Here is a 22,785-nt window from a genome sequence, read left to right as displayed (position 1 = left end):
TCTAGGGTTATGTGTGGAGATGTATGGGAGTATTTTTAAGTCTGGTTTGGTATTTCGGTTGATTTCCCTTAATGTTCGTATATCTATTTCCATAGCTCGTTTAATGCCATCATTTATTAATGATATTGGGTAATGTCTTTTGATTAGTATTGATCTGAGTTCAAGGAGTCTTCATTCCTGAGTATAGGTGTCCGAAGCTATAGTACATATTCTTTTTGCTAGATTATAAGGTATATTAATTTTTATGTGTTTGGGGAGGCATGAGTTGAATAATAGGTATTGTTTAGAATCTGTGGGTTTATAGAAGATGTCTGTTTCGATGTGGTTATTGACTATTTTAATTAGGATGTCAAGAAAAGGGAGTTGTTTACTGCTGTGCTCCATGGTGAATTGTATGTTGCTATTAATATTGTTAAGCATTGTTTTGAAATCGAGGAGTTTGTTCATGCTATCTTTCCAAAGTATAAAGCAATCGTCCAAATACCTCTTCCAGTTCTCCTTTAAATAGCAATGAAATGAAGTGCTATATTTTTGTAGTGATGATTGATATATTTTAAGCTCTAGGTAACCCATTACAAGGTTCGCAATCACTGAAGCAGCTCGGGTTCCCATTGCAATTCTACATTTTTGTCGATAGTAAACTGTATCGAACATGAAATAGTTGTTCAGTAGGCTGAATTTGAGTGCTTCGATTATGAATCTGTGGTTAATGCGTCCTGGGATCTCTTCTGGGTATTTTTCTAGCTAGGAGCTGATCGCTTCTATACCATAATTTTGTGGGATATTGGTGTACAAATTTACCACATCGAATGATACTGACAGGGTTCCTTCATTTATTGTCTTCGGGAGGTGGTTTAGCATGTCTAAGTCATCCCTGATGAAGCTTTTCACATATTTTAGAAACGGTTTGAGTAAGATGTCGAGGAAGTTGCTCAAACGGTGGGTTTCACAAGCAGGGTACTGTGTTCACAAAAAGCATCAGGTACTTTATTTCTGCCTTTTGTAGGACAGTATTCACTTTTGTTTTTTTACTACTGAGTCATCTTCGCAGGTGTAGTTGTGAAGTGCTTCTGTGAGGCGTAATTTCGGCAGAAATCCATAGTGTTATCCTTAATTTCATTCGGGTTCGATCTGCGAGGGGTTGGAGTAAACTTTAAACCTCTTGCTAGAATTTTAGTTTGTGTAATACTTTTTCTTTGATAAGTTGATTATTTTCGGTTGTTCTTGAACATTTTGTTCCATTTCACATCTCTGTTTCTCTGATTTTGGTTGTAGTAGGTGGATTGTTGTGGAAAATCTGTATTGTGTTTGGTTTGCTGGGGAGAAAATGGGTGTAAAGTGTGTCTGTGGTAGTATGCTTGTGGTGGCGTGACTGTATAGCGGACTAGATTATGGTTGTACTGAGGGTTGTTATATTGACTATGGTTGATGTGGTTTGGGTTAAATTTATTTTTGATATTGAAATGTGGGTGGAAGGAGAAGTTATGTTGTCTAGTTAGGTTGTGTCTAGTTGAATGATTGAAGTAACCATGTTGAGAGTTAAGTCTCGGACGTAAATTCTTCCATTGACTCTGAGATGATGGGGGTAGATTGGTAGGTATTGCTTCCCAAAAGTTTAGGTTAGTCTGGAGGTTTCGATGGAACCTTTGATTTGTATGTAGGATGCCTTGAGGATTACGTCTAGATTTTCTATTGTGGACTGAATTCCTGATTGTTGTTTGAAAGTTATTTTGGGGTGTAAGAGAGGTCAGGTCGATGGAGTTGTGTCCCCTAGATCGTCTGTGGTTTGTGTTAGATAAGTGTGGGGTCATTTCTGTGTATGTTTTTGGTCTATTTTTCTTCTAGAAGGAGTTATCAGATGCGTTTTCTATGTTAAACTGTGTTTCGTAGTTAATAAATAAATTGGCTTGTCTTTCCCAGCGTTGTAGGGAATTGGTTTCTTCAGCTTCGCAAGTTTAAAAACACTTTCCAAGCGATGACCATCTAAATGTTCCTTTAATTTGTTGTAGATTTCCTCATCTAGGTTTTTAAATTTCTGTTCATTGCTTAGCGCTCTAAGCTTAAGGAGTTCTATTTCTGTCTTAATTTTTTCCAGTGTTAGTTTCTCCCTTAATTGTCTTTGTTGGTCCTGTTCGTTTGAAATGCGTTTAATTTGGAATTTATGAGGCAAAATTATTGGTGTAGAATTTAACCACCGTTCATAAATTTCTGCCTTGTGGTTGTTTTTAATCATATTCCAGAAAGAAAATTTTCTGGCTTTAAGCTTTTCATTCCATATGCGTATAATGCGGTTTGTAATAGACAGTGTAAGCGTGAATGGGGTTCTATCTTGTGTATCATCTGTAGGAGGATCTTCATTTAAATAATTATTTGGAGGTAAAGAATGAAGAGTGGTGCAGAATTCGGACAAATGTTGATTGAGCTGTTGCAGAGATTGTTCTTTCTCTTCTTTTTCTTTTGCTTCTTGAGTAAAGCGAGTGAGTTCATCGATCTTGCTAATTAAAAGTCTCAAATTCGTGTTGATCTCTTTCAGTTCCTTAAGAGTCTCTTCGTTGAGAGTTTTAACTGTAGAGTTTGGTGTTTGTGGCATTTTCAATCCCACGTGTAGTGAAATACAATAGAAATATGTTACAAAAAGAAAACAGAAACTACACATGGAAATGTTCACGAAACCGGTATGCTTTTGAATCTCTTTAACAATTCATAATAATGACTTTTATTACTTTTATTCCTACCTCAGTTCATTAATTGCATATATCTATCGTTGCTTTTCATAAAAAAGCCTTTACTTTTTTTGATTTCCTATGTGTATTTTCGCTTATTTTTCTTCATACTTTAACATATATATATATATATATATGTATGTATATATGTATGTATATATGTATGTATGTATATATGTATGTATATATGTATGTATATATATATATGTATGTATGTATGTATATATGTATGTATATATGTATGTATATATGTATGTATGTATGTATATATATATATGTATGTATATATATATATGTATATATATATATATATACACACATATATGTGTGTATGTGTACTGGTCTCAAATTTTGGCACATGGCCAGCAAGTTCGGAGGAGGGGAGGAAGTAAGTCGATTACATTGACCCCAGGTCTCAACTGATACTTATTTTATCGATCCCGAAAGGATTAAAGGTTAAGTCGTCCCAGACGGAATTTGAACTCAGAACGTAAAGACGGACGAAATGCCACTAAGCATTTGCCCAGCGTGCTATCATACCTAATGCTTATGACATCTAAAGATTATCTTTTATTTGAAATTCTAGCAAAGAGAAAAGAAAAAATCAAAATATAATTATAAGAAATAATGTCAAAACGAGTCTTTTTAGGTCTATAATTATCTTAAATTACTATATAGTAATGTAAATTTAAATAATGTGATATAGCATACTACAGTTTTACTTACCTTATGATCTTGAAGATGACTTCTAAGTTCAGATCTAAAAAATGAAATAAGTAATTTTCAGATACCACTGTAATGGTGAAGATCGCAGGCACCAGCTGGAACCGTTAATCGTTTTATTGAAATTCGCAATTGCATTTTAACATTTGTTCTTGATTTATCATGTGTCTTGACATATAATTGGGAAATATTACAAAATGCTTCGAATTACGTTTCTTTTCTGATCTTGTATTTCATTGGTTTGATCTGGAAGAGGATCTCACGAGACGAGTAAGATCGAGATGTTTTTATTTTATAGTTGAATGTTGATTACTGCAGGAAAAGTATGGCGCAGTGGGAAATTCCAAATGGTTGGCGTTCTGGGAGTAAGAACTGTGCATAGTGGAAAATGCAGAGCCTTTGAAGACAAAATATGGAGGACGAGGCAAGTATAGTCGGGTGAGTCAGTAATGCTTGAGGGAAGGTGGCACGATGCGCCTTCCGACTCCAAGGAATAAGAGCCATTCTAATAGCGATAGTAAAAATTCAAAGGGAAGAGATATATGTCTGTGGGCCGGAGGTTGGATATGTTAGCAAGAGATTTCATGTTCAGCAGTTGAGTGGCCAGCTTCATTAATGTAGTCTAGGGTGTAGGTACATGTAGCAGTAGCACCGCATGAGCTGCAAGAACAGGTCTTTATTCTGTATCTCACTTGAGTTTTGCAGAGGATTAATTTTTGTTGGCGTTTGAAGTACTTCATGTCCTTATAGGAAAATGTTTTCAAGATCATTCTTCATGCAATACAGGGTTCGCTTAAAGTAATTAAATGAGATCGAGAAATGGTAGGGTTAAAATTAGGGACATTGTAGAGTGTCCCATTTTGTAGAGAGAAAACATTAATTTGGCGAGTGTTTTATATGAGAGTAACAGAAGGAAAAATATCAGGGGTAGACGTGGTGGTGGTTTGAAGTAACCAGTGGTCCTTTTCACTTGGCGCGTATGTGTACATGGTAATGACCGTGGTGGACTGGAAAGATATATTTCTAGGGTATTTATCAAATGAGTACAATTGTGGGGGCTTCCTTCGCAGTATTATTACTTACAGAAACATCATGGCTGTGAAGTGAAGGGTAAGATGATTGAGCAATGCTGCATGTGATCCTTTTGGCAATGGATCACAGGTATCGGTTACAGTTTGGTACGCGACGATGTTTGCAGGTTGTGTTATGTACGGAGATATCTTTCGTGTTTTGAACGGTAGCTTTGCAGGTATTACGGCGCTAGGTATAAACATTTTCTACTCTAGGCATAAGCCCCGAAATTTTGGGGGAAGGGGCCAGTCGATTAGATCTACCCTAGTACGCAACTGGTACTTGATTTATCGACTTCGAAAGGATGAAAAGCAAAGTCGACCTCGGCAGAATTTGAACTCAAAACGTAAAGAAAGACGACATACCGCTAGGCATTTCGCTCGGCGTGCTAACGTTTCTGCTAGCTCTTCACCTTGGTGCTAGGTGTAAACCGTCTGATTTTAAGAGTAGATGTATTTTTCAAGTGTTGCAGGCTGTATTCCTTGACTGAGCTCTGGTGGAGCAATGTGTGTTGATTGTGTTGGGTGGGGATTTTGTGCTAAGCTGTCTCTGACAGGTCATATGGAAACACAAAACACATGTGCTGCCAGTGATATCTCGCTTGGATTAGGAATAGATTCAGTCATTCAAATGACTTGAAGTGTCCTACGGTCTTGGAGGAATGGGCGTTGCATTGTATGTCGTTGTGTGGTGAATAATCGTAGTAAAGCAGTGGTCTGAGGTGATGGTTTGGTCAGCAACAGGTTTAGCGGTGAGAAAGAATTTAAGAATGTTTAGAGTATCTGTGTTCTGGCCAGAGATACATATAAGAGATGAAGCTAAGTGATGCAGAGATTTGAAGAGCATTGCATTGATGACATTAATTTCGGATGAATACGATGACCAAGAAGGGATGCAAACATTGAAGTTATCACGACAGTTGTATAAAATCATTGATTTTGCAACACCATATGATCCTAGAATGCATACAAGGAAAATTCAGAAAAACTGAGAAATATCAGAAGCCAGCCAGAGGGATGACGTGATCGTGGAATGCAAAAGTGACATTTAGCACACCATGGACAACACCCAAACTGCTATCTAAGAGGCTGGAAGATATTGATATTGAGGTAGATATTGTCGATCCTCAGAAAAGTGCAAGAATCCTAAGAAATATTATTGAGATTCAAGAAGGCCTGTTATCACCAAACTTCAAAACAATTTCTTTGCCAATTAAATTAGTATGGTATAGCTTTATAATAATAATAGTGATAATAATAATGATAATAATAGGCTTCTGATCTCGACTGTCTGGAAGTGTTATCATACACATTGTTGTGTCCTAGTATAAAAGATGAGCTACAGCAAATATTCTGTTCAATACTACAGATTTGTTTGTCAATTGTTTGACCGTAACCAGTTGAGCATGTCCCTTAGTGGCTGATGATATGTACATAAGCAGAAGTAGTAGGGGAGCATCATATCCATGTGTTGAGAGGAATTCTGTGGGGTTTGGATAAATCACCTCTGGAAACACGGGTGTTTCGTTTACCATCCTTAAACAAGCCTTATTCAAAACGGAGAAATTTCAACTTGGTGCTTCCTAACTCCGAAGTCGGCCAATATATATGTATGTCTGTAGCTATGTGTGTGTCTTTGTGTTTGACACCCCGTCACCGCTTATAACCGCTGTTGCTGTACATTGTTTACACTGGAGAGATAGGTATCCACAACGTGTTTGTTGTTATCACAACGTTTTGGCTGATGTACTCTCCAGCCTTCATCATGTGTTCTGGTTGAATTTCGAACCCAGCCCTTTAATTGACTAATGTTGCGGTTCGGCAAAAAGAAAAAAAAGAATAAGTACTAGTCTCAAAAATAAAGAGTCGTTTCGTTCGACTAAAGCCCTTCAAATGCGGTGCTCCAGCATGGCCGCAGTCAAATACTGAAACAAGTAAAGGCGTAACTCCACAATGTCACCTTTCTTCTTCTTGATGAATATCCATCGCCCTTCTATAGTCTGAGTATGGATGTTGTTATTTGGATAAAAAAATAAAATTAAGTGAATCGTTGACCCACATAAAAAGATCCCATCGATTATTAAACATGTTTCATGAAATTTTGGTATATTACTGGGCATAACTACAAATTTCCGCCCCCACTCCGATTTTTGGATGGTCATAACTTTCAAGAAAATGGATATTTTTTAATGAAATTCTCTACAAATAAACCTCGGACTATGTAGATTCCGAGGACATAGGAATTTTGAGGAAAACAATTAGGAGTTATTTCTGAGAACCGTTCCCCACTCGCGGGTGTTTCTGAACAAGTCCATATTTGTAGAGAATTTCATTAAAAAAATATCCATTTTCTTGAAAGTTACGAGGAATTGAAACGGACTCCCACTCCACCCTCAAAATTAGGCCGTATCCTAATATCTCAAATCTTTTATGCACTTTAGCAATAATTCTTGATGGACAAGGAGCTTTCACAGTCTTCATATTCTTAACTGCCGCCAAGAAGAATGGTTGGACCCTCACTTATGTTCACATTAGGAGAGCTCTCTCACGTTTAGTAGCCTTTCATATTTGCAAGCCGTTCATTTTTCCCTTTTAGATAGCAGGATGGGGTGGTGAGGGGTATATGAATCAATTCAGGGGTAGGAAGCGGAATTGAAAATTTTGAAAACATGGTTTTTGGCATATACAGAATCTCCGTCATCGAAAACATAGGAATCCGCTGAAAAAATTTTCAAAAAAAAAAAAGAAAGAAAGAAGGTCGATTTTTTTCATGCCGGTGTACTAAACAACAACAACAACGACAACAACAATAATAATAATAATAATAATACTTGAGACAGATGGAATTAAACCCAGCGATGTGAAAGAAAAGACAAAAAAAGGAAACCTGCGGCAAGTGAGGAAATATTGGTTTCAAAGCTGAATGCTGAAACATAATTTCGGCAATGAACTCGTGTTTAATTTCAGTAGTTCGGTATGGTGACAGGTTGTGGAGGCGCAATAGCCCAGTGGTTAGGGCAGAGGACTCGCAGTCGTAGGATCGCGGTTTCGATTCCCAGACCGGGCGTTGTGAGAGTTTATTGAGCGAAAACACCTAAAGCTCCACGAGGCTCCGGCAGGGGATGGTGGGGATCCCAGCCGTACTCTTTCACCACAACTTTCTCTCACTCTTACTTCCTGTTTCTGTTGTACCTGTATTTCAAAGGGCCGGCCTTGTCACTCTCTGTGTCACGCTGAATATCCCCGAAAACTACGTTAAGGGTACACATGTCTGTGGAGTGCTCAGCCACTTACACGTTAATTTCACGAGCAGGCTGTTCCGTTGATTCGGATCAACCGGAACCCTCGTCGTCGTAACCGACGAAGTGCTTCCCCCATGGTGACAGGAAGACAGGAAAGTTCTTGATGATGCATGGAGCCCATCATCCACGTGCAGACACTGATCTCCTATACATGGAGAGAGCAAATGGAGGGAGAGGACTGATAAGTATGGTTTCAAATTTCGGCACAGGGCCATCAGTTTTTGAAAGGAGGGGTGGTTTAGTCGATTACATTGATCTCAGTACTCGAGTGGTATTATTTTATCGTGATTGAATTTTTCCAATATAAGTAAACATGCTCATCAGAAAGAAGGCCTAAAATTTGGTGGAGTGGATTGTCGATTACGTCGACCCCAATACTAAAAAATATGAATTAATGTCTGAACACTAATTCTCTGAATCAATGAAAAAGATAAAACAAGTAGTGCTGGCCATAGCTGCATGCACACATCTCTTCAAACAATGGATAACACCATGCGCAAAAATAATCCGAAGAAATTCAATATATTTGAAAGAGCACAATAAAAATAGAGCAATAAATACTTGAGTTTAAGAGTAAAGTCAGGGTAGATTAGTCTGGATAGATGAGAAGGAGGATATAGCGATGTTCCATATATTAACAGAAAAATCAAGACACTGAACTTATAGATGACGTATGAGAAAAACAGTGTAGATGTCAGATTTACATTGAAAAAGCCCAGTAAATAGATATCATCTGATAAAGATGAGATCCCTCTAAATTGGTTTAATGCCTTTAAAAATTCGCACAAAACGTTAGCTTAGTCTTAAAACTTAATTACGAAAGAACCTCGATGGTATTACATTTCTTATCCCAAAAAGTGACGAAAGAAAATCCCTAAGAATTACACATCCATAACGTGCCTTACAACAATATACAAGATTTTACATCTGTCATTAAGGAACTGGAAAAAAAGACCTTTTTACTCAGCAGAATAGAAGAATAACTTGAAACTTTCAGAATTTTCACAAATAATTAAAAAACTTTTATCTCATGTCATGAAACTCTGGAAAATGAAATTAATTTTTAATACAGACATTACCACTATAAACTCTGGAGTAGTCAATATTAATTTTTTTTGCTTGTTTCAGTCATTTGACTGTGGTCATGCTGGAGCACCGCCTTTAGTCGAGCAAATCGACCCCAGGACTTATTCTTTGTAAGCCTAGTACTTATTCCATCGGTTCTTTTGCCGAACTGCTAAGTTACGGGGACGTAAACACACCAGCATCGGTTGTCAAGCGATGTTGGGGGGACAAATACAGACACATAAACACACACACACACACACACACACACACACACACACACATATATATATATATATATAATATATATATATATATATATATATATATATATATATATATATACATATATACAACAGGCTTCTTTCAGTTTCCGTCCACCAAATTCACTCACAAGGCTATGGTCGGCCCGAGGCTATTGTAGAAGACAGTTGCCCAAGGTGCCATGCAGTGGGACTGAACCCGGTACCATGTGGCTGGTAAGCAAGCTACTTACCACACAGCCACTCCTGCGCCTATGTGAAATCTTGTGAAATCTTCCAAGAAGACTCATTATCTTCTTTGTTATTCTGTTTAGCACTGATTCCTCTAAGTAAACTCCTGAACGAAACAAATTATAGATTAAAGTGTTTGAAAAAAATCATGTACCATTATCTCTACTTTTGGCGAAAAATGATCAAGAACTGCGAGTGCTCCTTCTCCCAGTCAATCAATTTAGAGATGACTCCAAAATAGAACCTGGGCCTGACAAATGCACCAAAGGAAAACTATCAAACCCATGCAACATCACCCTAGATAAGATAACAAAATATAAGAATTGGGACCTGAGGTGTTTGTAAAGGAATTAAGCTCTCGCTAATAAGAGAAAAGATAAGAGCTATTCTGAAAACTAAGCTGAATGCCAGAAAAAGGCCAGAAAAACTTCAGTCATGCCTATAATCAGATACAGCTTCAATGTTATTGACTGGTCCATAGGGAGATAACAAAGTTCATGTCAAAATCCAAAAGGTGATGAAAATGTATCGTGTGCCTGATCCAAAAGCAGACGTAGATCAATTATACCTCCCGAGAAATGTGTAGTGATGCTGCTGTGTAAGGTTCAGCGCACATGCGCAGAATGGGATTACTTCCGGTTGGCCACCGGAAGTCTTTCCCATGCGCATGTGCGGGAAACTGACCCCGAAAACGCGGATCGCTCATTCAGTCTTTCTGGCCCTAGCAGCACTCGTGAACGGACGTGTACTGGCAGTCTCTGAGGACTTCATACCAACCAAGCAGCGAACCACGACGAATCATTTCGACTAACAAACAAGAATCAGTACTACAGATTCGGCTGTCGGTTTCCCTCCAGAGAACACGCACACCAGTTCTACATTACGACGAGAAATAAACAACATTTTGCTGTGTTCGTAGATCGCCTGACTTGTCTGTTATTTTAACTAAAATTGAATGTGACGGGATCAGATCGGACACCCCTCCAGTGATACCGAAACTGATCCTGTTACAAATGAAAGGGGTTAATGCAGTTTGAGCTTTCAGTGAAAATTGCAGTCATCGCACCTTTACTTACCCGCAACAAACGAACGACTGGATATTAAAGCTGGTTCTGAAACATGAAGCTACAAAAACTACACTAAGTAAAGGACAATGGAGTTAGTAATATACTGAGAAATGCAGCTAGATGAACCAGTACCTGAAAAAAAATGTATTTGATCTCAAGCCTGAAACTTCAACTAGGAATTATCATTATAATGTTCTGAAATATGAAAACAGTCCATCTTGTCGAGTATGCGGAGAACACTCAGAGACAATCGACTACATAATCTCTGGTGATAAGGACGTCTCTATAGAAATTATAGCCAGCTCTGATTTTGTTACGACGTTTCATATCCAAGACATCAGATGTAAACAAATAATGAGATCGAAAATGAAAAAACGCGTACCGAGCGTATATGCCATACTTCGGGAGTTTTTGCTCCTTCATCAGCACCCATCTAACCCATAGATCATCCTCAAATTCATTACTTAAATTGCCACTACATATAGTGGTATAACGTAACTGGATATATCAATTTACATATTACGCACAATCCTAGAAGCTGGTCCGTAAATATTAATGACAAATCTCCCGAAATATGGCATTACCCGTTTTTTAAACTTCGATCTCATTGTTTGTTCACATCTGATGTCTCGGATACGAAACGTAACAAAATCAGTGCTGGTTACAATTTCTATAGGAAATCTGTAGAGAGGACCTTATCACATGTTTAAAGTGCGCTGCTAACACAGTAGTACATGATATTGAGTTATAAAAAACGTTTAATATACTTTGTAGCATATTATAGCTGCATAACGAAATACCATGTGCCTACAAGGCATTAACATAATCTCTGGATGCAGTCAACTGACACCAATAATTTTCATTTCCTTGAGATGCCACATTTTTTCAGTTCAATGAGCAAATCTTTATATTTTCTAAGCTTGTCAAATTCTTTTCTGAGATATTATGATCACAGGGAATAGTCATGTCGATCAATAAATAAACTTTATTGTTTTGGTCTTTCACAACAATATCCGATTTATTAGCTTTGATAGTTCAGTTTGTATATACTGGTTAGATTTTCTTCCTCAGTTACAGACTCAGGGTGGTGATTGTACCACTTGTCGGCAGTTTTGATTTTATGATGATGATAATTATAATAATAATAATGCCCTGATGTAGTAGCTCTCATGGCTTCTATCTTAATTGATTGGAAGTGTTATCATGTACATTGTTTTGTCTTGGTATAAAAGATAGTTTACGGCAAATATTCTACTCAATACCACAGATTTGCTTGTCAGTTGTTTGACCGTAACCAGTTGAGCATGTTCCTTGCTGGCTGACGATATGTGCATCTCTGATCACGAGCATAAGTAGTGGGGGAACATCATAGCCATGTGTTGAGAAGAAATTTGGGGGTTTCAATATTTCGCCTCTGGAAACATAGGTGTTTCATTCAACATCGTTAAACAAACCTTATTGAAGGACCATTCGAGTGGGATTGCTACTCGACCTGAAGAAAATTCTAACTGGGCCCCACCTGCACATATGGCTGCGATGCATGTGCCTAGTATACCCTTATCGGATGGGCAGTCATGACGAGTATACTGGGTTTCGTATATTTTATCCCAATGCCACTTTGATGGCATGCACTGCTCTCTCACTCACTGAATAATAATAATAATAATGATAATGATAATAATAATAATAATAATAATAATAATAATAATAATAATAAGGGTGGAGCACTTGCAGAAAACAGCACTGCTTGGAACCGCTCGAATACTCCGGAAGGTGCTCGAAAAATAAAAGGTTTACTTTAGTTCACCGGTAGTGAACAGCTTTGGAAGCTGTGCAAAGGCAATAATGATAATAATAATAATAATAATAATAACCTTTATTGGCTACTATACAAGAAGTATGGATTCGAGGTAACACGTGCTTGGTATCACCATACACCGGAAAATGTAATGGACAAAAAGGGGAAGGCAAAAATCCTCTGAGGCACCGAAGTCCAGATATAGTAACCTTGAGGAAGGAGAAACAAGAGCGCCTAATAATCGACTGGCAGGGCCAGATCAAAAAATCATCATGAAAGAAAGAGAAAAGATTGATAAATATGGTGACCTGAGAATTGAGATCGCCAAGATGTGGCAACTACGAGAGTCAAACATAAAGGTTGTCCCTGTTGTATCGGAGCATTGAGTTCAATACCAACCAACCTAAAGAAACATCTGGAACCTTTAGAAACACCCTACATTCTAGGTGTATTGCATAAATCGGTTTTACTTGGAACTGCACGAATATTGCGTAAAGTACTGTCTGCCTGAGGTCCTTGTTGTGACTTGACAGACAGACCCTGGTAGACAATATCTTCAACCAACATCACAATATTGGATACTGTGTGACGTCTTAAATAATAATAATAACGATAAATGCCCTGGTGCAGTGCCAGGCAATGGCTCTCGTGGCTTCTGATATTAACTGATTGGTAGTGTTAACATGTTTATGTTTTGTCTTGGTGTAAAAGATGGGCTACAGCGAATGTCCTGCTCAGTACCACAGATTTAATTGTCAGTTGATTGACCTTAACTAGTTGAGCATGTCACTTAAAGCCAGACGATATATGCATCTCTGATCATGGGCAGAAGTACTGGGGGAGCATCATAGCCATGTATTGAAAGGAATTCTTTGGGGGTTTGAATATTTCACCTCTGGAAACATAGGTGTTTCGTTCACCATCCTTAAATAACCCTTATTCGGGGACCTTTTGAGCAGGATGGGTTACTCGGCCTGAAGAAAATTCTAACTGGGTCCCACCTGCAAGATCATGCGCTATTTACCTTGATACGATATCACCATTTCGTGCAAATATGGTTGTGAGGCATGTGCCTAGTCTACCCTTATCAAACAGGTAGTCATGATGGGTTTACTGGTCTTCGTATATTTGTATCTCAGCATCACTTTGATGGTGTGTGCTGCTCTCTCACTCAATAATAATAACGATAACAGAAGTAATACAAATACTTGTTGTTTCGACTCGGTAATAGCTGTTGTTGTTTAGAAGAGGTGAGGAAGCCTGTTGCTCTAGCAAAATAGCATAAAAAAGAGAAGAAATAGACAAAAACACATCAACATCACAATTCTTTAAAGTTTATCTCTACAGGTTTTCTATAGAGTTCAGAGCCAGAGCTGAAAATTTCGACGTTTCGTTTACGAATACGGCTACGTAAACAATGCGATCGAAGATAGAAAAAATAGATTATGGGTGTATAGGCTTATTTCAAGAGCTATTGATGTAAGGAATGTGCAAAGTAACAACACCATCGTCATCATCGATAGAAGTAACCACGTAACAGATAGAAAAAAAAAAGTTTTTTGGTTGTGGTTGGCAAAAAAAAAAAAAAAAAAGAAAGAAAAAAGGAGTGGAAGAAAGCATAATTGACAGAAAGTCTTAACTTTTGTAAAATATGGGTTAGCAAATGTATAGACGACTCCTCCAAGATTCAACGTCGAGTGCTACTGAAATAAATATTAAAAGATCAGGTAGAAGAAATTGATAGCGAAGAGCGAGTGGGAAGTAGAGAGATGGAGTGAAAAAGAGAAAGAAAGAAAGAAAGAATGAGAGGAAGGGAGGTGGAGTCAACATGCTTATGTAGTAGTAGTAGTAGTAGTAGTAGCAGCAGCAGCAGCGGTAGTAGTAGTAGTAGTAGTAGTAGTAGTAGTAGTTGTTGTTGTAGTAGTAGTAGCAGTAGTAGTAGTAGTAGTAGTTGTATTATTATTATTATTAGTAGTAGTAGTAGTAGTAGGAGGAGGAGGAGCAGAAGTAGCAGGAGTAAGAATAATGGTTGAAATCTTGCTCTAGCAAAATAGCACAAAAGTGAGAAGAAATAGATAAAAAAAATGCAACAAAATAATTACATCACCATTATTAGAATTGACCACGTGGTAGAATAAAAATATGAAGAATGATAAAGCAAATAGTTGGAAAGAGCAGGAATTACATGGCCAATTCATGCAACAATTTGAGCTTGTTGGAAGTAAAGAACAAATAGAAATAAGCCCTTAAAACAAACTTGACATTGACAAAGACTGACAAAACTCAATAAGAGAGAAAATGCAGACTCTAGACACGGGCGTAGGTGTGTGGTAAGAAGCTTGCTTTCTAACCACATAGTTCCAGGTTCGGTTCTACTACGTGGCACCTTGGGCAAGTGTTTTTCACTATAGCCAAAGGCTTATGAGTGCATTTCGTAGACAGAAATTGAAAGACGCCCTTCGTATGTATACACACACACACACACACACACATACACACACACACACACACACACACACACACACACATATCAGATGGACTCTTCCATCGAAGTCGACGTATTAGCGTTCAGCTTTTGCCGAACGACCTGTACAAATGATTTGTTTATAGTGATCGAATGTTCGTACCGCACATTAGAGCACTCTCTCCATCAAATCGATGCTGTCTGATCAGGTGCACTATGTACCACAGGTCAGTTGTCGAAGTGATCACAGAGCAAGAACACAACGCACCACTAGTTTGGATCGAGAGTGCAATACCCTAACCATGCGCCCTCACTACATATGTGTGTGTGTGTGTGTGTGTGTATGGAGAGATCATGTCCGTTGCTCCAAATTATCGAAAATATTCTAAGGCAGTACAATGGTTTGACACCTTGACAAGGGAAATTTCCAGACGCCATTTCTTTGTTGCAACAAGAAATTGCGTCTTAGCAAATAATGTCGAAAGAGTTCATTGAATGTTCCTACCCATTTCACATTACATGTAATGAACGTAATGAAGGGATCAAACCGGCCAAATTTTCTGACATAAGTCATTGCATCTTGAGTTCGTTCATATATATCTCACTGTCCTCCTGTGAATATTCTTTTCTACTCAAGGCACAAGGCCCGAAATTTTGAGGGTGGGGGACCAGTCGATTAGATCGACCCCAGTACGCAACTGGTACTTAATTTATCGATCCCGAAGGATGAAAGGCAAAGTCGACCTCGGCGGAATTTGAACTCAGAACGTAACGGCAAACGAAATACCTATTTCTTTACTGCCTGCAAGGGGTTTAACACAGAGAGGACAAACAAGGACAGACAAACGGATTAAATCGATTATATCGACCCCAGTGAAAAACTGGTACTTATTTAATCGACCCCAAAAGGATGAAAGGCAAAGTTGACCTAGGTGGAATTTGAACTTAGAACGTAGGGGCAGACGAATACCTATTTCTATTTCTTTACTACTCACAAGGGGCTAAACACAGAGAGGACAAACAAGGACAGACAAACGGATTAAGTCGATTACATCGACCCCAGTGCGTAACTGGTACTTATTTAATCGACCCCGAAAGGATGAAAGGCAAAGTCGACCTCGGCGGAATTTGAACTCAGAACGTAACGGCAGACGAAATACCGCAAAGCATTTCGCCCGGCGTGCTAACGTTTCTGCCAGCTCATCGCCTTCCTGCTGTGAATATATATATGGCAGTGTGACTGGCTGGCCAACATATGTCTTGGTTCATCGTCATAAGTGACAGCTTTTCGAAGGTAAACAAAGTCTTCTGTGCTTAACTTGTCTTGATTTCTTTGCAGATAACACAACTTTTTTGGTTGAACTGACTGTCATCGTGAAATTAAAAGTGTAGGAGTCTTGTAAGCTGTTAGAAGCATGACAACTGTTTTGGCTGCTGTTTTCCCCAGTAGGAAACGGAATTTCATGGAAGCATGTTGTTCCTTCGTTTCAGCCATCGCTAAAATCGATGAACCGGAAAGAAGCACAGCAAAGCAAAGACGAACCACGCGGCACTAGGACTACACACGACGAAACCGGTCGACTTACTGATGTCTGATAATCGCATCAAATGGCTTCTAGCGGCAGAAGCCTGAACTACAACGAGTTCGTTCCACAGAGAACGTTTCCGGTTACTTTTGGGTACTCCTTCGTATGCTTATATAACGAAATACGTAAGTAATTGATGCAACAATATGCACTTGACAGTGTGTTTGCAAACACAGAACACTTTCCAATTTGGCATTCAAATATATCCCTAATATTAACGAGCTCAAGTTCTTTAGTATTAGTCCTTTTGGGGATGTATAAAGGCCACGTTTTTTGCTATCATTTACATAAGGTTTATTCATTTCAACTACTAAATGCCCAAGTTTAATTTGCTAAGTTTGTTACATTGCACTTCAATGATTTTGGAGTAAAAGGTATGGTTGCGAAATTTTGGTGGTCCCTACATGAGTAAGGGGCCTCAGCGGGTGATGCCGGAGTTGGTGCTAATACTATGTGTATGTGTGCGTGTGCATGCGCGTATATGTATACATGTGTATGCGTAAACATGTATATATGCGTTCACATAAACGTGATCATCCATATATCTGTAAAGAATGATTAACAAATGCTAACAGTAAGTCAAACAATGAACATGTCATTCTTGACTAAAAACTGATGCTTATCTTATGAATAATGCAGAAATACATCTTAAGACCAATTTTACGAGTGCAATGTGTTACGTGTGTCTGCTGTTTATTGCGAACATTTAACACAGCAATTTTTACAGAATTATGTAAACAAACTGTGGTTGGTCTTGTAATTTTTGCAGATATTGAGTAATTTTAAGTTAAATGGGTAGTTTAGAGTGCTTTAGATTAGGGAACTAAATCAAATTGACCTAAAGAATCATAAATTTGAATTTCTGAAAATACAACAAATAACGCTAATCTACTTTCGTTCTGAAAATCTGAACTTAATTGCTGTCAGCAATATTAGGTGTATTAGTTGACATATTTACGGTGCCATATCCTTATGTTTAATAAACCTATATTTAATTTCATTGTGAAATTGGGCTCCGTCATTTAACGACCAAATTTTAGGCAGCTTAAAATAAGTCATATCAAAGATCAGTTACTTCTGCTTTTCTAGATCTATATAGTTATTAGAATAGGTCAATTTATTATAAAAATCTAAGCAAGTCTCTGGAAGTAACAATTCATATATATATATATATATAATATATATATATATATATACATATACATATACACACATGCGCGGCGGTGTTGAAAAGTTCTTGGCTTTGGGTAAAAAAAAATACAGTAGGATCAGTTAAGATTTTATTTCTCCTCTCAGTTTCACACAATTATTGTAGCGGATCCTTAGTTGTTCTAAACCCTGTAAAAGAACTTGGAAATTTGGGTCTCCAACTAGGACTTTCGCAATACTCTTAAAGCGCCCCCTCCTATGTGTGTGTGTGTGTGTGTGTGTGTGTGTGTGGTGTGTGTGTGTGTAAACCAGAACCACCTGTGGTATCACAGCATCCGCAAACCGGTTGTGACACTTGCTGACTTCCTGTAGTAGCGAGCGGTTGTCATATTTTCCATACTAGCCACTCTGACTACTGCCGTCTTGGATTATCACCTAATTACCTAATTCGCGTGTGAAACCGATTAGTAAAGTCGGTTGAAATGTATCTATACTATTGTATAGTGTAAAGATTAATATACGCACAATTTATTGACAAATATATTAGTGCCTGTGTTTTGGGACTTATAGATCACCTTGTGAATGAATTTGGCTCACCTACACAAAGCCTGTCGTATATATTTTTTACTTGCTTCAGACATTAGATAGCGGCTATGCTGGGGTACCGCCTCGAAGAATTTTAGTCGAACTAATCGTCAACAGACTTATTTCATCGGTCATTTTGCCGAACCGCTAAGCCCTTTCCTCTGAAGTAAATCTGGAACGCAGTATAGCTGTGAAGACCGCTTAGAAGATCTACATTCCTTTAGCACATAGAATCAAACCAAGTACCTCTCAGACCCCAGTTAAGTGCTCTGTACAATTACGCTAAGTGGCCCAATACACTTAATACCGTCTTTTATAACGCTAATTATCTTAAAATGGCAAAAATATTTTAAATTTTAAACTGATCATTTTTTAATCCTTAATTTGTTTCTGTCATTTGACTGAGACCATGCTAGGACATGGCCTTGAAGGGTTTAGACTTTTTAAAGCCTTGTACATATTCTATCAGTCATTTTTGCCGAACCGCTAGGTTACTGGGATGTAAATATACCAACACCACTTGTCAAGCAGTGATGGGAGATAACACAGACGCAAAGACTCACACAAACATTATATATATATATATGTAGATGGCAGGATTCTTGCTGTTTCTGTGTACCAAATCCACTCACAAGACTTTGTTCAGCCGTGAGTGAATAAGTCTGTTTCATTATTCTTATGGTTTAAAAAAATCATTCTTTATAATTCGGGCGATAATTATTGATTTTTCTTTATTTATTACCCACAAGGGGCTAAAGACAGAGGAGACAAACAAGGACAGACATAGGTATTAAGTCGATTACATCGACCCCAGTGCGTAACTAGTACTTAATTTATCGACCCCGAAAGGATGAAAGGCAAAGTCAATTATTGATGGTAATAATTCAACATCCCAAAGAGAGAAGGAGAGGAAAATAAGTTCCAAACATTTTGTCGTGTTATCCTACAGTATCATGGCTCACATAATAAATCGGAAGTAAACATTAAAACGTAATTGTGAATATGAAAAGAAAACCTAGAGCACTGACATATTTATTAGGAAATTTTCTTTACAGCTGGCGTACTACACATACACACACACCATGCACACACTCACACACACACATATATACATACACACACACATGTAAACATTATATATATATGTATAAATGAGTGTATATATATATACATATATATATATATATATATATATATATATATATACATACATACATACATACATACATACATACATACATATATATATATATATAAACATATATATATATATATATAAACATATATATATATATATAAATATATATATATAAATATATATATATATATATATATATACATACATACATACATACATACATACATACATACATATATATATATATATAAATATATATATATATATATATATAAACATATATATATATATATAAATATATATATATATATATATATATATAATATATATATATATACATATATATATATATATATACATGCACACATATTTATGCATGTGTTTATGCTTGTATGTGTGTGTATGTATATAGATGTATATATTTCTGAACGTAGAAGTCATCTTCAAGATCAGAAGGTAAGTGAAATATGTGTAGTGTTCTATTTAACAGTGAAATAGAATTTTGATGCTAAATGTATATAATTACAATGCCAAATACATTTAATTATTAATCGCTATCTATCAGATAATTATGGTAGTATTCCTTTTTTATAATGGTGAGAATACACTCTGGTTCTGATACACTATTCATGTATACGTCAGGGTAATCCTTTCATGGCAATCTTTTCAAGACAACCTTCATGTGGGTAGTATTGTAAATAGTCTTTACATCATGCTTCAGGGGCAGGTAATATCTTGGGTACATTTTGGGGCAGCTGCTGAAATTTTCTATTACAACGTGGCGGTTTGGTGGTATCATTGTTTCTGTTGCTTACCCGTATTTTGTAGCAATCACATGTTTCTGGATAGCGAAGGTATTATTCTAGGTGGGAGGTAATGAATTAACCACAAGCCCAGAAGAGGCTATTCTTCCTGTAAATGCTGCTATTATTTTCTAGTTTATGGGATATGTACCCTTTGGAGGTATGATGTGTGCTTCTCTTCCAAGCTTCTGTTAAGGTAGGCCAGCCAAGCCTGCATTGGAACGGATGGGACAGTTGTACGCTCAGAATACCTGCTCAGTAGTTTTTCCTCTTCCCTAAAGATGTTGCTCTCATTTGAGTACGCATGTAATGCACTAATTTCTTTCGATACTATTCAGCAGATGTTGTCTGAGTGATACACTGCAGCATTCAGAGGCTATTTGGACCGACCTTATGCCTCTACTGCCATCTCCACTCTCACATAGATCCTATCCGTGTCACTGTTAATGTGAAAGTTACCGTTGGTGGTCAGTATCTTTCTAGTTTTTATATCCAGACTGAGGATCTTATCAAGTTCCCATGCCAATATTTCAGATATTGGTACTATCTCTGGCACTGCAATAACATTGTGAGATATGGCCTTGTTAAATGCAAACAGTTCTGAGTTTCATATTTCCCGGAGTCTACAGAAGTACTATTTTGTTATTTTAGCTTTACTCACAGTGCCCACGTATGCAACATTCTCATCGATTTCGGGTGGAGATAGACGAACTATCAATGTAAATGTTTTTTCTGGTCGACAATCTTTTTTCAGTTGACTATCATGTATGAGTGTTTGCTTTGCGCAAACTGTGACACGTTCTAATTGTCTCTCGACGTTGTTCATGTTACTAGAATATAACTAGGTTATCAACAAAAAATGTGTAGGTGACATTACTTTTATGCTTTTCTGCATATCCCTGCATGTATCCTTGGCATTTTGTTAATAGGACAGACAAGGAGTTCATTGCCAGTACAAACAACACTACAGATAAAGTGTCACCCTAGAATATGCCTGCTGATAGCTTAATTCTATTTGTAACAATAGGTGTTGCTTTAGTAGTTGTCAGTGATAACTGTGTGGACTATGTTATGGTTTGTTTCAATGACACTCGCCACAGCAGCTGGTATTTTGGAAAAGTATAGTAATTCTACGCAAAGGAACAAAGCTGAACGCCTTCTTGTAATTTTCCTATATTGTTAAGAGGTGACGGCGATGTTTCTTGGCTTTCTCAGATGAAGAACTGTTCCGTACAGCTCCAGCTCCCTTTCTTTTCCCCCGCTTGTTCGTCCATTTTCACACTATTTCTTTGGAAATGTTCTTAGAGAAACATTCAAACAACCTGTGTACAGTTTGTACATAACATTCAAGCATGTTATGGGCCTGTAGGTTTTGGTTACAAAGGTTTATTTGTCCGTCATACGTCAACAAATCTGGTATACTTAGCTCAGCATCCATTTTGGGGCAGGGTCGTGAAAATGTTTTTGTAGAGCGCGAGTATTTTGTACCAATAGCCTACCATCAGGTGTCTCCCAGGTGATTTTTCCGTTTAACAGTTTCATAGTAACCGCCAGGATGGTTTCACTGGTGATGTTATATATTTCGGGAGAGGCATTGACGCAGTACTCACTCAGTGTGTATGTATGTATGTATGTATGTATGTATGTATGTATATGTATGTATGTATGTATGTATGTATGTATGTATGTATGCATGCATGCATATATGTATATACGTACTAAAATTATTCTTTTATAGTTACACATGTACATGCATGCACAAACTCACGCCCTGCCTGTCTGTCCCTCGTGTGTATATATATATATATATATATATATTATATATATATATATATATATTATATATATATATAATATATAAGAGAATAAAAGTAAAAAATAAGAATATATGTGGGATGTTATAATGGAACTACAACTATAACAGACAGGGCGAGAGTTTGTGCGTGCATGTACATGTGTAACTATAAAAGAATAATTTTAGTACGTATATACATATATATGAAATGCGAAATGCGTAGCCGTATTTCGTCTGCCGCTACGTTCTGAGTTCAAATTCCGCCGAGATCGACTTTGCCTTTCATCCCTTCGGGGTCGATTAAATAAGTACCAGTTACGCACTGGGGTCGATATAATCGACTTAATCCGTTTGTCTGTCCTTGTTTATCCCCTCTCTGTTTAGTCCCTTGTGGGTAGTAAAGAAATAGGTATTTCGTCTGTCTTTATGTTCTGAGTTCAAATTCCGCCGAGGTCGACTTTGCCGTTCATCCTTCCGGGGTCGATAAATTAAGTACCAGTTTTTCCACTGGGGGTTCGATGTAATCGACTTAATCCCTTTGTCTGTCCTTATGTGTCCCCTCTATGTTTATCCCATTGTGGGCAATAAAGAAATAAGAAACGTTAGCACGCCGGGCGAAATGCTTAGCAGTATTTCGTCTATCTTTATGTTCTGAGTTCCAATTCCGCCGAGGACTTCGCCTCTCATCCTTTCGGGGTCGATAAATAAAGTACCAGTTACGCACTGGGGTCGATGTAATCGACTTAATCCCTTTGTCTGTCCTTGTTTGTCTCCTCTATGTTTAGCTCCTTGTGGGCAATAGAGAAATGAGTTAAGAACAAAGCTCTTGACAATTTCTATGATTTACAGAATCACGGTCTAAATAAAAATCTATGTTAACGTATGCAATATTCCCTATTATGCGGGGTAGGTTTAAAGTTAATATACTCCTATATAACTGTTACAATACTAATTATATTAGTAACATTAACAAAAGGAAGGAACTACACGAAGCAGTATGGTTGCTTTAGCAATACCAGTCTG

General features: G+C 37.5%; 1 long non-coding RNA gene across 1 annotated transcript; it reads left to right on the top strand.

Annotated features, from left to right (window-relative positions):
- The first annotated feature begins 760 nt into the window (after window positions 1–760).
- On the top strand, window positions 761–18,568 carry LOC118763829. The gene is made up of 3 exons (XR_004999582.1): window positions 761–943; window positions 1,747–1,751; window positions 18,555–18,568. It is a non-coding gene; the product is annotated as an uncharacterized LOC118763829 (long non-coding RNA).
- Window positions 18,569–22,785: the final 4,217 nt, after the last annotated feature.

This window comes from Octopus sinensis, linkage group LG6 (genome assembly GCF_006345805.1).
Source record: "Octopus sinensis linkage group LG6, ASM634580v1, whole genome shotgun sequence".
Classification (NCBI taxonomy): domain Eukaryota; kingdom Metazoa; phylum Mollusca; class Cephalopoda; order Octopoda; family Octopodidae; genus Octopus; species Octopus sinensis.
This window is presented reverse-complemented; position numbering and strand designations above follow the sequence as displayed.